Genomic DNA, 13628 nt, shown 5'->3' on the forward strand with positions numbered 1-13628 from the left:
CTACCTCCCTCTCTATCTCTCTCATGAATAAATGAATAAAATCTTAAAAAAAGAAAGAATAATAATAGAAGTCTAGAGCCTTCAAGAAAAATGTCTTCCTGCCTCTGTGGCCATGCAGTGTCACTCCATTGCCCTCTGCTGATCAATCATAACATCTCATCAGTTGACAAAGGAGAAGTGATTGTAGGGTCCAGTATGAGTATCACAAAATCAGGGCAAAAAAAGTGTAGATTTGGAACACAGCAATAATATTAAACTAATAACTGGTACAGAAGAAGTTCACAGTCATTGAAAAATACCAATAATTTAATTTTTATCCTAATTTCAATAAAGAGTTCTGATAAAAATGTTTTAAGTTAATTAAAATTTGGAGAGTGTTGAAGAAGCCTTAATGTTTCTACTATTGTTCTTGTATAAGCTGAGGGACTGAGTCTTTGGCTGAACTGGTTGCTACTACAGTAAACTCAAAGATGGTTTTGATTCATAAGAAAGCTTAGAGTCTGATTATTCTGGATTTGGGACCAGGAATCGGTGAATCTGGGACAAAATCAGAAAAAGTTGTCAGAGGAGATAAGATACAAACATAAGTCATTTTATTCAAAGGCGAGAAATAGTTGTAGTTAATAAATAGGAAACACAGCAATAGGTAATAATGTTAGAAGGAATTTAACTTTTTTTTTTAACTTCTTGTCAAAATGTTTCAGAAGTATGCCAAAAGTCTAGAGAACTAACTGAATATTTTATAAATGAAAAATAACTCTTGTTCATCCAAGCCAGAATGACAAGGTTGTTTTAAAGAAAAAAATGCAGGTTCTAATTTTACTTTTTGTCTTCTATCCATATAATAATTTTTTAAAAATATTATTTGTTTATTTTAATGCACACACACACACACACCACACACACACACGAGAGAGAGAGAGAGAGAGAGAAAGAGAGAGACAGAGGGAAAGAGAACAAGAGAGAGAGAACATGCCCCCAAGCAGGGGGGAGAACAAAGAGGGAGGGAGAAGGAGAAAATGTGGAGCAGACTGTGCTAAGCATGGAGCTCAATACGGGGCTGGACACAGGGCTAGATCTCCCCACCCTGAGCCACAACCAAGAGTCAGATGCTTAACCGACTGAGCCACCAGGCACCTCTCCATTCATATAACTATAGTAAAGTATGCATAAGCCCTCAAATTTGACTTTTATTATCTTTTTTATCTTAAATAAACCTTTTCAAGTTATCTTTATATACTTTTCTGGGATCCCTGGGTAGCGCAGCGGTTTGGCGCCTGCCTTTGGCCCAGGGCGAGATCCTGGAGACCCGGGATCGAATCCCACGTCGGGTTCCCGGTGCATGGAGCCTGCTTCTCCCTCTGTCTGTGTCTCTGCCTCTCTCTCTCTCTCTCTCTCTGTATGACTATCATAAATAAATTTAAAAAAATTAAAAAAAAAGATTTATATACTTTTCTACATATGCATTAGACATACACACATACAAACATATATATAACATGTATAATACATGGGGATCCCTGGGTGGCGCAGCGGTTTGGCGCCTGCCTTTGGCCCAGGGCGCGATCCTGGAGACCCGGGATCGAATCCCATGTTGGGCTCCCGGTGCATGGAGCCTGCTTCTCCCTCTGCCTGTGTCTCTGCCTCTCTCTCTCTCTCTCTCTGTGACTATCATAAATAAAAAAAAATTTATTAAATAAAAAAATAACATGTATAATATATGAATATGCCAATAGATGACTAAATTAAGGCATTTAAGTAGCTTTAACATATATTTAACACTTGCTATTAAATAAAACAATGTATGTATTATGTTGTTGAGCTTAACACCTTTTTTCTTTAAAAATTTTTTTATTAAGTAAGCCGTACCCCCAAAATGAGACTTGAACTCACAACCCACAGATAAGAGTCCATGGTCTGCTGAGGGAGCCAGTCAAGTGCTTCAAATTTAACATAGTTACATGCCACAACAATATCCTTAAACAGCAAACAGGCATACCATATTTATGGTTTTGATTGTATATTCCTATTTCTATTTAATAATCTTCATTATTATAAACTTAAAAAAAAGATTTTATGTATTTATTCATAAGATACACAGAAAGAGAGAGAGAGAGAGAGAGAGAGAGAGGCAGGGACACAGGCAGAGGGAGAAGCAGGCTCTGTGAAAGGAGCCTGATGTGGGACTTGATCTCAGATCCCAGGATCATGTCCTGAGCCCGAGGCAAATATTCAACTGCTGAGCCACCAATGTCCCTCATTATTACAAATTTAACCAGACTAATCAATTTTGAACTTTTCCAACAAGAGAATTAGAAGGGAGGAAACCAAGAACAATCTTGCTTATTTTTTCCATGGAGTATTTATTATTACTTTAATATATTTTGAGATAGGAGAATAATACATACATACATATGTAGGTACATACAAACATATTTATTTATTTAGATATTTTATTTATTTATTCATGAGAGACAGAGAGAGAGAGAGAGAGAGAGGCAGAGACACAGGCAGAGAGAGAAGCAGGCTCCAAACATAATAATTCAAAAGCATTTGACATCTTTTTAATCTATAGTCATTATGTATATAAAAACAAGGAGCGAGAGTAATTTAAAATTATGTTTAGTGCTCATGTTTGTCTACATGAAAATTATTTGGGATACCACAGTATATTTGTTAATTATCTTATTTTCATATCACAGTGAGAGAGAGAGGCAGAGACACAGGCAGAGGGAGAAGCAGGCTCCATGCACTGGGAGCCCGACATGGGATTCAATCCCGGGTCTCCAGGATCGCGCCCTGGGCCAAAGGCAGGCGCCAAACCGCTGCGCCACCCAGGGATCCCTGAATTTAAGGTCTTAAAGTTGACCAAAAAAATCTGTAAATACCACTTACGGTTAACCCATTGCATCCTTAACACGTGTAGTATTAAAAGAATCCATGAGATAAAATCTTTTAAAAATATCCGTTATTGCAATTTCATTTGGTAAAGATGATTTTATATTTGTAATCTTAAGCCATTTGCGGAAATAATAAGTTGTTGGACTCACAGAATTAACCTAGAAATTTAAAAAGTTTAAATCATAAGAAACTAACCCCAAGTCATGTATTTAAAAAACTATATAGGGCTTTTATTTTGTGAGAAAGTTGGGAAAAACAGATAAAGGTGTTTTTTTTTTTTTCCAGATAAAGGTGTTTTAAGCTAAAGTTTTATCACTATGTCTAAAGATTTATCTATTTTTCAGTAATATTACAGACTTTTAAAAATTATGAATAAATTTCCGTATATATAAAACTTTATTTACTTATTTACTTACTTACTTACTATTTATTAAGTAGGCTCCACAGCCAGCAAGCTTAATATATGCACACAAGCCCCTCAATATAGGGCTTGAACTCACAACCCTGAGATGAAGACCTGAGCTGATATCAGGAATTGGATGCTTAACAACTGAGCCAACTGGATGACCCAAAACATTTTTTAAAAGGATTTTTGTGGGATGCCTGGGTGGCTCAGTTATTTAAGCATCTGCCTTTAGCTCAGGTCATGGTCCCAGAGCCCTGGGATCAAGCCCGACTTCCAGCTCTCTGCTCAGAGGAATCTGCTCCTCCCTCTCCCTTTGCCACTCCCCCTGTTTGTTCTCTCTTTCTCTCTCTCTCTCTCTCTGTCTTCTTTAGGGATCAAAGCTATTGCCTAAATTCACCTATGTCATGAGCTTCTTACAATGAAGAAATTAGGAAGAATCTTTTATAGAAATATTTTTAAAGGTGGGTTTTGCTAGCAAGGAACTTGTTTGGAGGACTGGATTTGGGCAGAGTGTGGAGGAACATCTTGAGGCAATTCTTAATAAGAAAGCTCTTCATCTTGGGGATCCCTGGGTGGTTCAGCGGTTTAGCGCCTGCCTTTGGGCCAGGGCATGGTCCTGGAGTCCCAGGATTGAGTCCTGTGTCAGGCTCCTGGCATGGAGCCTGCTTCTCTCTCTGCCTGTGTCTCTGACCCTCTCTCTCTCTCTCTCTCTCTCTCTCTCTCTGTCTATCATGAATATATAAATTAAAAAAATCTTAAAAAAAAAAAAAGAAAGCTCTTCATCTTGATAAATAAACTGTTTAGGTCATAGCATTATCTTCCAGGAATAGGTATTCTCTGGAGCAAATAGGTGAATTAATTTTTGCTTGGTGTCAGTCTTATTTAATATAGGGAAAAGAAAGCATGCTTGGTCCTTTGAGGGTGTCACATGTGGACTGGGATTATGTTGGTTTTGCTCCTCACCTGTATCCTCTCACTAAAACATAAGTTCCATGAAAGCAGAGATTTTTTGGTATATTGCCTGCTTTTATGTCCACAGGACCTACAATATCTAGCAAGGGTTTGGTAAATATTTGTTAAAAAATCTTAATTAATAAATGCAGAGGATAGCCAAGAAAAATTTGAAAGGTGAGATGATCTAGCAGTTAAAAAAAATGTACTACAAAGGTATAATAATTAAAACGGTATGATATGAGAACATAGATTCATTGAACAGAATAGAAAAATCCAGAAATAGGGGGATCCCTGGGTGGCTCAGTGGTTTAGTGCCTGCCTTTGGCCCAGGGCATGATCCTGGAGACCCGGGATCGAGTCTCATATCGGGCTCCCTGCATGGAGCCTGCTTCTCCCTCTGCCCGTGTCTCTGCCTCTCTCTCTCTCTCTCTCTCTCTCTGTGTGTCTCTTATAAATAAATAAATAAATAAAAATATTTAAAATTAAAAAAAGAAAAATCCAGAAATAGATTTATGTGTATTTATCTATCTGTATGTATATATATATATATACGTATAGATAGATATCTTCCAAACTTTACTCTCCTTTAAGAGACATCTTCTCAAGTGTATTTTTTAAAAGGAAAGGGATTTTTCTCAACGTGCTTCTGAGCTGATCACTGCTTCTCTGTCGGTGGGCCCCCTCCATACTTCTGTATTTGTTTGGACTGCTTACAACCTGGAACTCATTAACTGTACGTTCCTCCCGCATCAACATTGACTTCTCCACAAGGACTTCTATAGAGAGCTAAGGGTAATAAAGGGCGGGCCTAATTTCCCTTCATAAACTGGTTCTTACTTCCATCAACAACTCCAACTACAGAGTCGTTAAATTCTCCAATAGAGTCAGAACATTTATTTATTTATTTATTGTCAGAATATTTAAAATGATACATTAAGAGTGCTTGGCTGGCTCAGTTGGTAGAGCATGCAACTCTTCATCTTGGGGTCATGAACTCAAGCCCTTCATTGAGTACAGAGCTTACCTTGAAAAAAAAAAAAGCTTATACATTAAATGTGAGGTCTCATAAGGTCATAGACAAAGATGCTTAATAAATTATAATTTCTTAGGGTCTAATATAGAATGGCTGGTTCCCAACTTCTCTCTGCAGTCCTCAGGTCCACCCTCCCTTCTGCAATAGTGCTCCTTTTTCCTTTTGGGAAATCCTGACTTCTAACCACAGTGGCTAGTATCACTGTGGGCGGCATTCTCCTTCCTTCTCTAGAGACGTACAGTTCTCTAGATTTGAGTTATTTCTTATCTAGGACAGTAGCTTAGAGCCTCAACAGAGAAATATAAGGTGAGCTGTGGGAGATGAATTCTGTCTAGCAGTCTCATGCAGGTTGTTAACAAATCTGGGCCTCTTTCAGATCTTCCCTCCAGAGATAAATACACATAATCCCTTTCCTTTTGTAAAGAAGTCTATTGGGGGGACACCTGAGTGGCTCAGTGGTTGAGCACCTGCCTTTGGCTGAGGGTGTGATCCTAGAGTCCTGGGATCGGGTCCCTCATTGGGCTCTTTGCATGGAGCCTGTTTCTTCTCCCTCTGCCTGTGTCTCCTCCTCCCTCTGTCTCTCTGTGTCTCTTGTGAATAAATAAATACCACCTAAAAGTTTTTAAAAATTAAAAAAAAAAAAAAGAAGTCTATTGGGCAGGTGCCTGGGTGGTTCAGTAGGTTAAGTGTCTGATCGGTTCAGGTCATGATCCCAGGGTCCAAGGAGGGAGCCCCACATCCAGCTCTCTGCTCAGCAAGGAGTCTGCTTCTTCCTCTCCGTCTGCCCCTCCCCCTGCTTGTGCTTGCTCTCTCTCAAATAAATAAATAAAATCTTTAAAAAAGAAGACTATTGGGTAACTATTAGATTAAAAATGTATACATTCAGATCACTTAAGGATAAATAGCAGAGAATGCTTGTCTATATTTACAAGTAGAGGAGGAACACTTTCCTATTTTTTTAATTAGATTTTATTTTTTAACATTTAATTTTTATTTATTTTTTTACATTTGTTTTTCTTTAAGTTCGATTTGCCAACATATAGTATAACACCCAGTGCTCATCCCATCAAGTGCCCCCCACTCAGAGCCTGTCACCCAGTTACCCTATCCCCCTCACACACACACCTCCCCTTCCACAACCCTTTGTTCATTTCCCAGAGTTAGGAGTCTCTCATGGTTTGTCTCCCTCTCTATTTTTTCCCAGTCAGAGGAACACTTTCGTATTACATATAATTTGCAGGAACACCGCTATTCATGTTGAAGTAATTATTTTACATTGTTATACATGCCAATTTTAGTTACTTTCTCCCATCATTGATTACCCTTACCCCCGCACCACTCCCCACCACTCCCACCACATTTCTGCTTTCCAGTTGTGCTCTTCAGATTGGCTAGGAATAATAATAAATAGACTCAATTGTTAACAATATATTTCTTTATAGGATGCTACCTGAAGTACACAGGCTTGGCTATAGCTTTGTAATAATTCATTTTAAGGTTATGCCAAGTGCTATGGGGATTCATCTTCCCCTTGCAGGCTTTCCTGGGTGTGGATCTGTTTCTCTCCCCTCTCCATGCCTGTGATTCCCTCCCATGGATGGCCCATAGGTCCCTTAGCTTACCATCACATGCCTGCCCTCCCTACCCTATCTGATGTAGCCTCTACATTTAGTTCTGCGGTTTGTTCCAGCCATCTTTGGGGCGTTTTATGGGTTATTTACACTCATATGAATGTTATGTAGTTACATTTTGGGAAGAGGTGAACTTAGTTTCTCCTACTCTGCCATCTACTCCAAAGCCTTCACCTTAAGGTAGTGAATGAAATTCTTAGACTTGGCCAGTTCTCTGCTCTAATTTTTTTCTATTTATTTATTTATTTATTTATTTATTTATTTATTTATTTATTTATTTTCTTTTTCTTTTTTTTATAAAGATTTTATTTATTTGTTCATGAGAGACACATAGAGAGCAGCAGAGACATAGGCAGAGAGAGAAGCAGGCTCCATGTGGGGAGCCTGATGTGGGACTCGATCCTGGGTCTCCAGGAACACACCCTGGGCTGAAGGCGGCGCTAAACTGCTGAGCCACCCAGGCGTCCCTCTGCTCTAATTTCTTATGGCAGTGGTGCTGTAATAGTGGTTTCATGCTTCCTGGGACATGAGATAGAAATGGCATTGCTAGTTGTTACTGAACTTCATTAATGATCAGATAAATGCAAATTAAAAGAACATTAGAACAATGATGTGTCACTTTGCCTATCAGATTGGGAAAGCTCCAATACTGCAAAAATATCTAGTGCTGGCAAGGGCAAAGGGAAGCAGCCATTCTCTCATTCTATTGTTATTTCTTTAAATTGATACACTCCTCCTAGAAGGTAACCTGGTACTATGTATAAAAAATTTAAATATGCTGTCAAATGTCGACTCCTCAAAAGCTCATCATAAAAACTGTTGCTGAAACAAAGTTAAAATCATTAGATTCACTGCCAGAAGGAAGAATACCACTTGACTGAGCCTTAGTGGTATCTCAAAATGGAAAATTAGGGCCAGTTATTTTTAGGATTTTAGGGCTGGGGCTGAATAACTATAGGGAAGAAAGCAAGTTAGGGAAATTATTGAAATTGAGCAGAGTTTATGATACAATAGCCTTAGTTTCATGGGCATAGTAGGACAATGGTCTTGAAGCATTTTTTAAATTAACTGTTAATTTTCATGAGCAATATATTTAACAAATTCACAGTTTATCTTCCAAAAACAAGTATTAATTGGAGCAACCAGGTTATTATTTTTTTTTAAAGATTTTATTTATTTATTCATGAGAGGACAGAGAGAGAGAGGCAGAGACACAGGCAGGGGGAGAAGCAGGCTCCATGCTGGGAGCCTGACGTGGGACCATCCTGGGTCTCCAGGACCAAGCCCTGGGCTGAAGCCGGTGCTAAACCGCTGGGCCACCCGGGCTGCCCAACCAGGTTATTTTTGCTTGGTTTCAGAATTGTTTAACATAAGTACGGGAGAGTATGTCTAGTGTCTAGTTCTACTATTATTCAAGATAGGGACAGGTAATTATATTGCTTTCAGTTTTCAAAGCTTGTTCTTTTCTGGGTGCCTGGCTGGCTCAGTAGGAAGAGCATACGACTAATGATCTTAGGGTCATGAGTGTGAGCTCCATGTTGGGTGATGATATTACCAAAAAAAATAATAAACTTAAAAAAAAAGCTTTTTCTTTCATCTAGCAATTTCTATACTAGAAATTTATAATATGACTTTATAAGACAAATATGCAAAGTATATCTACAGAGACAGTTTTTTTTTTTAAGAGTTTATTTATTTATTTGAGAGAGAGAGAGAGAGAGAGCATAAGAAGGAGCACAGGAGAGGGAGAGGGAGAAGGCTCCTGATTGAGCAGGGAGCCCAACAGGGGGCTTGATCCTGGGACTCTGGAATCATGACCTGAGCTGAAGGCAGACACTTAAACAACTGAGCCACCCTGGTGCGTCCCGCCTTTTTTTCAAGAAAAGGAACAGGTCAGAAACAACTTTGATGAATGGATAAGTAAATTACAGGTATCCACAAAATAGATTACAATGCAACTATAAAAAATGTATCTTTGTGGCATCTAGGTGGTTCCATCAGTTAAACATCTGACTCGATTTCGGCTCAGGTCATGATCTCAGGGCTGTGGGATCAAGCCTAGTGTTGGGCTCTGTGCTGGGCGTGGAGCCTTTTAAAGATTCTCTCTCTCTCTCTGTGCCCCCCCTTCACTCTACACCCCTATTCATGCTCTCCTCCCTGCATGTTCTCTGTCTCTCAAAAAAAGAAAGAAAGAAAGGAGAAGACAAGACTGAAAAGGCAGGTACAGACAAGATTAGGGGCACTTGACTGGTGGGGGAGGGGAGAGGGGGTTAAGTCTGGGTTTTAATGCAGTAAGGACTGAGGAGCCATTAAAAGAATTGATTGATAAGGTAACATAATCTGAGTTTCTCTGAGTTATGATGTGAAAATTACATACATAGGTATATAAAACTCTCATTTTCCCCCAATGAACTTTTTTTTTTTTTTTTTTAAGATTTATTTATTCATGAGAGACACAGAGAGAGAGAGGCAGAGACACAGGCAGAGGGAGAAGCAGGCTCCATGCAGGGAGCCCGAGGTGGGACTCGATCCCGGGTCTCCAGGATCACGCCCTGGGCCAAAGGCAGGCGCTAAACCGCTGCGCCACCCAGGAATCCCCCCAATGAACTTTTCTAACACAGCTCCTCCCAATTTTCTTCTTTCCTCTATAAAAGGATGCTCTCTCCTTTTGTTCTCTGGACTTGCCTGTAGTTCACCATAGTTGGCCCAAATTGCAATTCCTCTGCTATTTCTGAATAAACTCATTTGCAGCTTGATCACAGTTGTTGTTTAATTTTTAAGGATGACTTTAGAAGGATCATTTCCATTGTAACACTGAATGGAGGTTGAAGGAGCAAAGGACCAGAGCCATTGAGAGCAGCAATTATGGCAAGGACTTGCAGTTCTGAGAATTGATACCAAAGCAGCATAATAATCAAGCACCTGGTGTTTGAACCTTCTAAGGGAGGTTACTGAAGGGTCAAAAGGATGTGGCTCATCTGGCGCTTAAAAAACCCTGAGGCTCACATGCATAAAATCAGCTCATAACACTCCCCTAGTGTCAGAAAGGTACACATGTGCCCTTAGGCCTGCTTTTGATTTTTTTCTACTTTTTGATCTCTTCCACTTATATTTGCCAGCTTAAAAATGCCCTAGATGTTTGGTTGTCAACTTATAAAAATGTTGAGAATTTGTACAGAAAGGGGAGGTGAGTGACTTGCACCAGGCCACAAAGCAGGTTCTGATCACAAGTGTCTGTATATGAAGCAGTAAAGAAACAAAGTATCAAGATGTTTAGTGGTAGGCATACAAACAGGACAGGAGAGGTAGAAAAAAGTAAGTAGGGTTTAGTGATTCTCACATGTAGGAATTAGGAGCTTGAGAGATAAAAATGATTCTCTGAGTTTTTTTTTCATTCGATGTTTGAGAGATTAGTTTTATAAGTTGGTAGAGCAGCAGTTTGGGGGGTTCCATTAGGAAGTTAAGAAAGATCATGTTTAGATATATGTTGAGGACAATATTGCCAGATATTAAAGTGATACTGTTCAAATGAGAGTTAAAAATTCACAACCCCGGCTGAGTTTATGATATTATGATGTCATGTGGATGCAGGGATGGATGAAATCACCGAGAAGTTTATACAGTAATATGTGAAAGTTGACTGAGAAAATATCACATTGAGGGGCCAGAAGGGCCATGAGTTCCCTGGGCAGCAAGCAATAAAAACATCAAAGAGCTGGAGAACCAAAAGTCTTACCTATGCTGCAGAGAAATCTGAGGAGGATCAAAGTGTCAGTGAATTCAAGGGGAGTGGGATTTAGCAATGAAATCCTTATTGATTTTGGAAGCTGTTTTGGTGGAGTGCTGGGGATGAATTGAATAAGATCTTGGCAGGAAAAAGAATGAGGTGAGTATTATGACTTTTAAAGTGAAAAGGTAAGTGAATTAGAAAACCTCTTTTACGTACAGCTTTTTGTAAGTAGCAGCAGCGTGTTAGGCGAACAGAAGCAGAAGAGAATTAACCTTGTAAATATCCAAAAAACAGAAAACCTCCAAATATTCTAAAAGTCTGATTTATTGAGTAATTACTATAACTTCTTTGCTCGACACCCTTCATTAGCTTTGTTGCTTGATTAAGTACAGTAGTCCTCCCTTGTCTGTTGGGGATATATTCCAAGATCTCCAGTGATGCCTGAGGCTGGGGTAGTACCAAACACTATACTATAACACTGTGTTTATTCCTATGTGTACACACCTATGATAAAGTTAAATTTATAAATAAGGCATAGTAAGAGATTAACAATAACAATAAAAAAAGAAAGTTATAACAGTACATTGTGATAAAAGTTACATGAATATGGTCCCTCAAAAATATTTATTGTATTGTACTCCTTAGATAATAAAGTGTGAATGTGGTTAGGTGAAGTGAGATGATTGATGTGACATCGTGACACAGAGTTAGGCTACTTTTGATCTTCTGAATATGTCAGAGGGAGGATGATCTGCTTTCTGACTTTGGTTGATTGCAGGTAATGGAAGTTATGGAAAGAGAAACCATGCATCAAGTGGGAGTACGCTATGACCTAGAAGGTCCCTGTGATCTGGGTCTGCCTACTTCTCCAGTGTGTTATCTTAACTCCCTACTCTTTCCCACTGAATCCAGCACACAGAGCTTCCAGTTTCCCAATGCCTCATGATGTTTCTTGTGTTGGTGTGTGTAGCTTCCGTGTCTTCCAGTTCCTTCTCAGCGTGGTGACTCTAAACCAGCTTCCTAGAGTAAGTTCATAGTTGTCTATAAAGCCTTTGGGGGGGCTCATGGTTGTTATTAACATTTGCCTCTTCTGATTCCCATTGCACCTATATTAAATGTCTTGTATTTCTATCACCAAGCTCCAGGATGGGTATATAATCTGTATTCAATAAATAATGAATGAACAAATAAATGAAGATTGCAAGCCTTCATATAGCACTTATTCTTCATTTAACAAAAGGGCGTAGGGGATCCCTGGGTAGCTCAGCGGTTTGGCGCCTGCCTTCAGCCCAGGGCGTGGTCCTGGGGTCCCGGGATTGAGTCCCACATCGGGCTCCCTGCATGGAGTCTGCTTCTCCTTCTGCCTGTGTCTCTGCTTCTGTGTCTTATGAATAAACAAACAAAATCTTAAAAAAAAAAAAAAGTGTGCAGTATAGTACATTTGCCATTTATTCTTGCCATATAATATTCAATTTTGTTATTCTTCTAAACATAAAAGATTTTATAAGTAGTTAACACTTGTAAAGCAAAAAAAAAAAAAAAAAAGAAAAAAAGAAAAAAAAAGAAAAAGAAAAATTAAGAAAAAAAAGCCTTTAAAAGCCTTAATCTCAGATCTCAGTAGTCTGTTGTAGTAGTTTTACACTGCATTTGTAAATGTTAGGGTGGGCTCTTTTTATCCTTTCCATAAACACTTTCCTTTGAACCAATTATCCTCTTCCTGGCAAAATTATTAGGAAGCAGGGTGGTCTTCATTTTTAAACATAAGTAACAAAATCAAACCAATTCAAGTTTCAGTGTTACATGAATCAAGGAGGATTTAATCTCAATTTGTATTTGCATTTATGAGGTTGGCTGTCCCCAGCAAGATAGGGAAAAGACGGCCACTACACCTGGTTTCAGGTTGATCGCAATCACCACGGGACAGTCTTGGCATAAACGGTTTGTTTCGTATCAAACAGCTTTTTGAAGGGGTGGAGGTGGAGATGGTGAAGACAAAATCCCCAATCAAGGGACACCTGGGTGGCTCAGTGGTTGGGCCTCTGCCTTCAGCTCCGGGAGTGATCCTGGGGTCCCGGGATCAAGCCCGGCAGCCCTGCCTCTCTCTCTGTGTCTCTCATTAATAAATAAAATCTTAAGGAGAAAAAAAAATCCTCAATCAAAATCTCGCCAATTTGCATTTTTCTTTGGGGAATAGGTTTTGAAAGGCCAAGGAACAAAAGAGCGTCAGGTTTTCCAGTGTCCCCGGGGCGGTAGCAGATTGTGAAGTAGAAATTCACCAGGGGAGGGCGCATGCGCGCGAGCCGGGGGGCTGGGGGGCGGGGGCAGCGCGGGAGCCCGCGCAGAGCCTTTAAGGACTTTTTCGCTTGGTACCTCCTTATGTGTTATTTGTAAAAAAAAAAAAAAAAAAAAAAAGGCGCTGCAACAGTTTCAGCGCGCATTTTCGCGGCGTTGTTTACAACCCCAGCTGGGACACAATGGGGATGGGAGGAGGGGACAAGAAGCGTCTTGCTGGCGGAGAGCGGGCTAAGCAGCGGGAAACCAGAGAAGCCGAGCCCCCCACCCCGGCCCTTGCTCCAGGGCACACACCCCGAGGGGCTGCACTGGCCTGGCGATCGGTAGTTTAACGCACAGTCGGCGATCCATCCTCTTAAAGAGGTTTATTCACTAGACGCCAAAGAGGGGTTGTTGGGGTTTAGACATATGCCTTGTCTGTCGGCTCTGCGGCTTCTGAGTCCCTGACCCGGCGACCTCGCGCTGAGGACAGCACCTCGGAGCTCGGGCCGGGCCGCTCTCGCGCGAAAGGGCGCGCGCGCCGCGGGATCGCGCGTGGTCTCGCGCGCGCCGCTCCTCAGCAACGGCGCATGCGCCTGCCTCGCCTTCCCGCACGGCCGCGCAGCTTCGCGGGCCCTCCTCTTCCAATCCGAGCGCCGCATTCTCCCAGTGCGTATCCCCCGGCGGCGGGCGGCGGGCGGC

At 40.5% G+C, this 13628-nt stretch overlaps 1 protein-coding gene across 2 annotated transcripts in view; it reads left to right on the forward strand.

The window, feature by feature from the left end:
* The first annotated feature begins 13496 nt into the window (after window positions 1–13496).
* The window catches only part of CCDC171 (coiled-coil domain containing 171), a 322833-nt gene continuing 322701 nt past the window's right edge, over window positions 13497–13628 (forward strand). The window contains exon 1 of one of the 2 annotated variants that reach the window (XM_038552441.1): window positions 13497–13595. The gene's annotated coding sequence lies outside the window, so the exon portion shown is untranslated. The remainder of the gene's footprint in view (window positions 13596–13628) is intronic. The other variant, XM_038552440.1, reaches the window with a different exon arrangement.

This window comes from Canis lupus, chromosome 11, assembly GCF_011100685.1.
Source record: "Canis lupus familiaris isolate Mischka breed German Shepherd chromosome 11, alternate assembly UU_Cfam_GSD_1.0, whole genome shotgun sequence".
Lineage (NCBI taxonomy): Eukaryota > Metazoa > Chordata > Mammalia > Carnivora > Canidae > Canis > Canis lupus.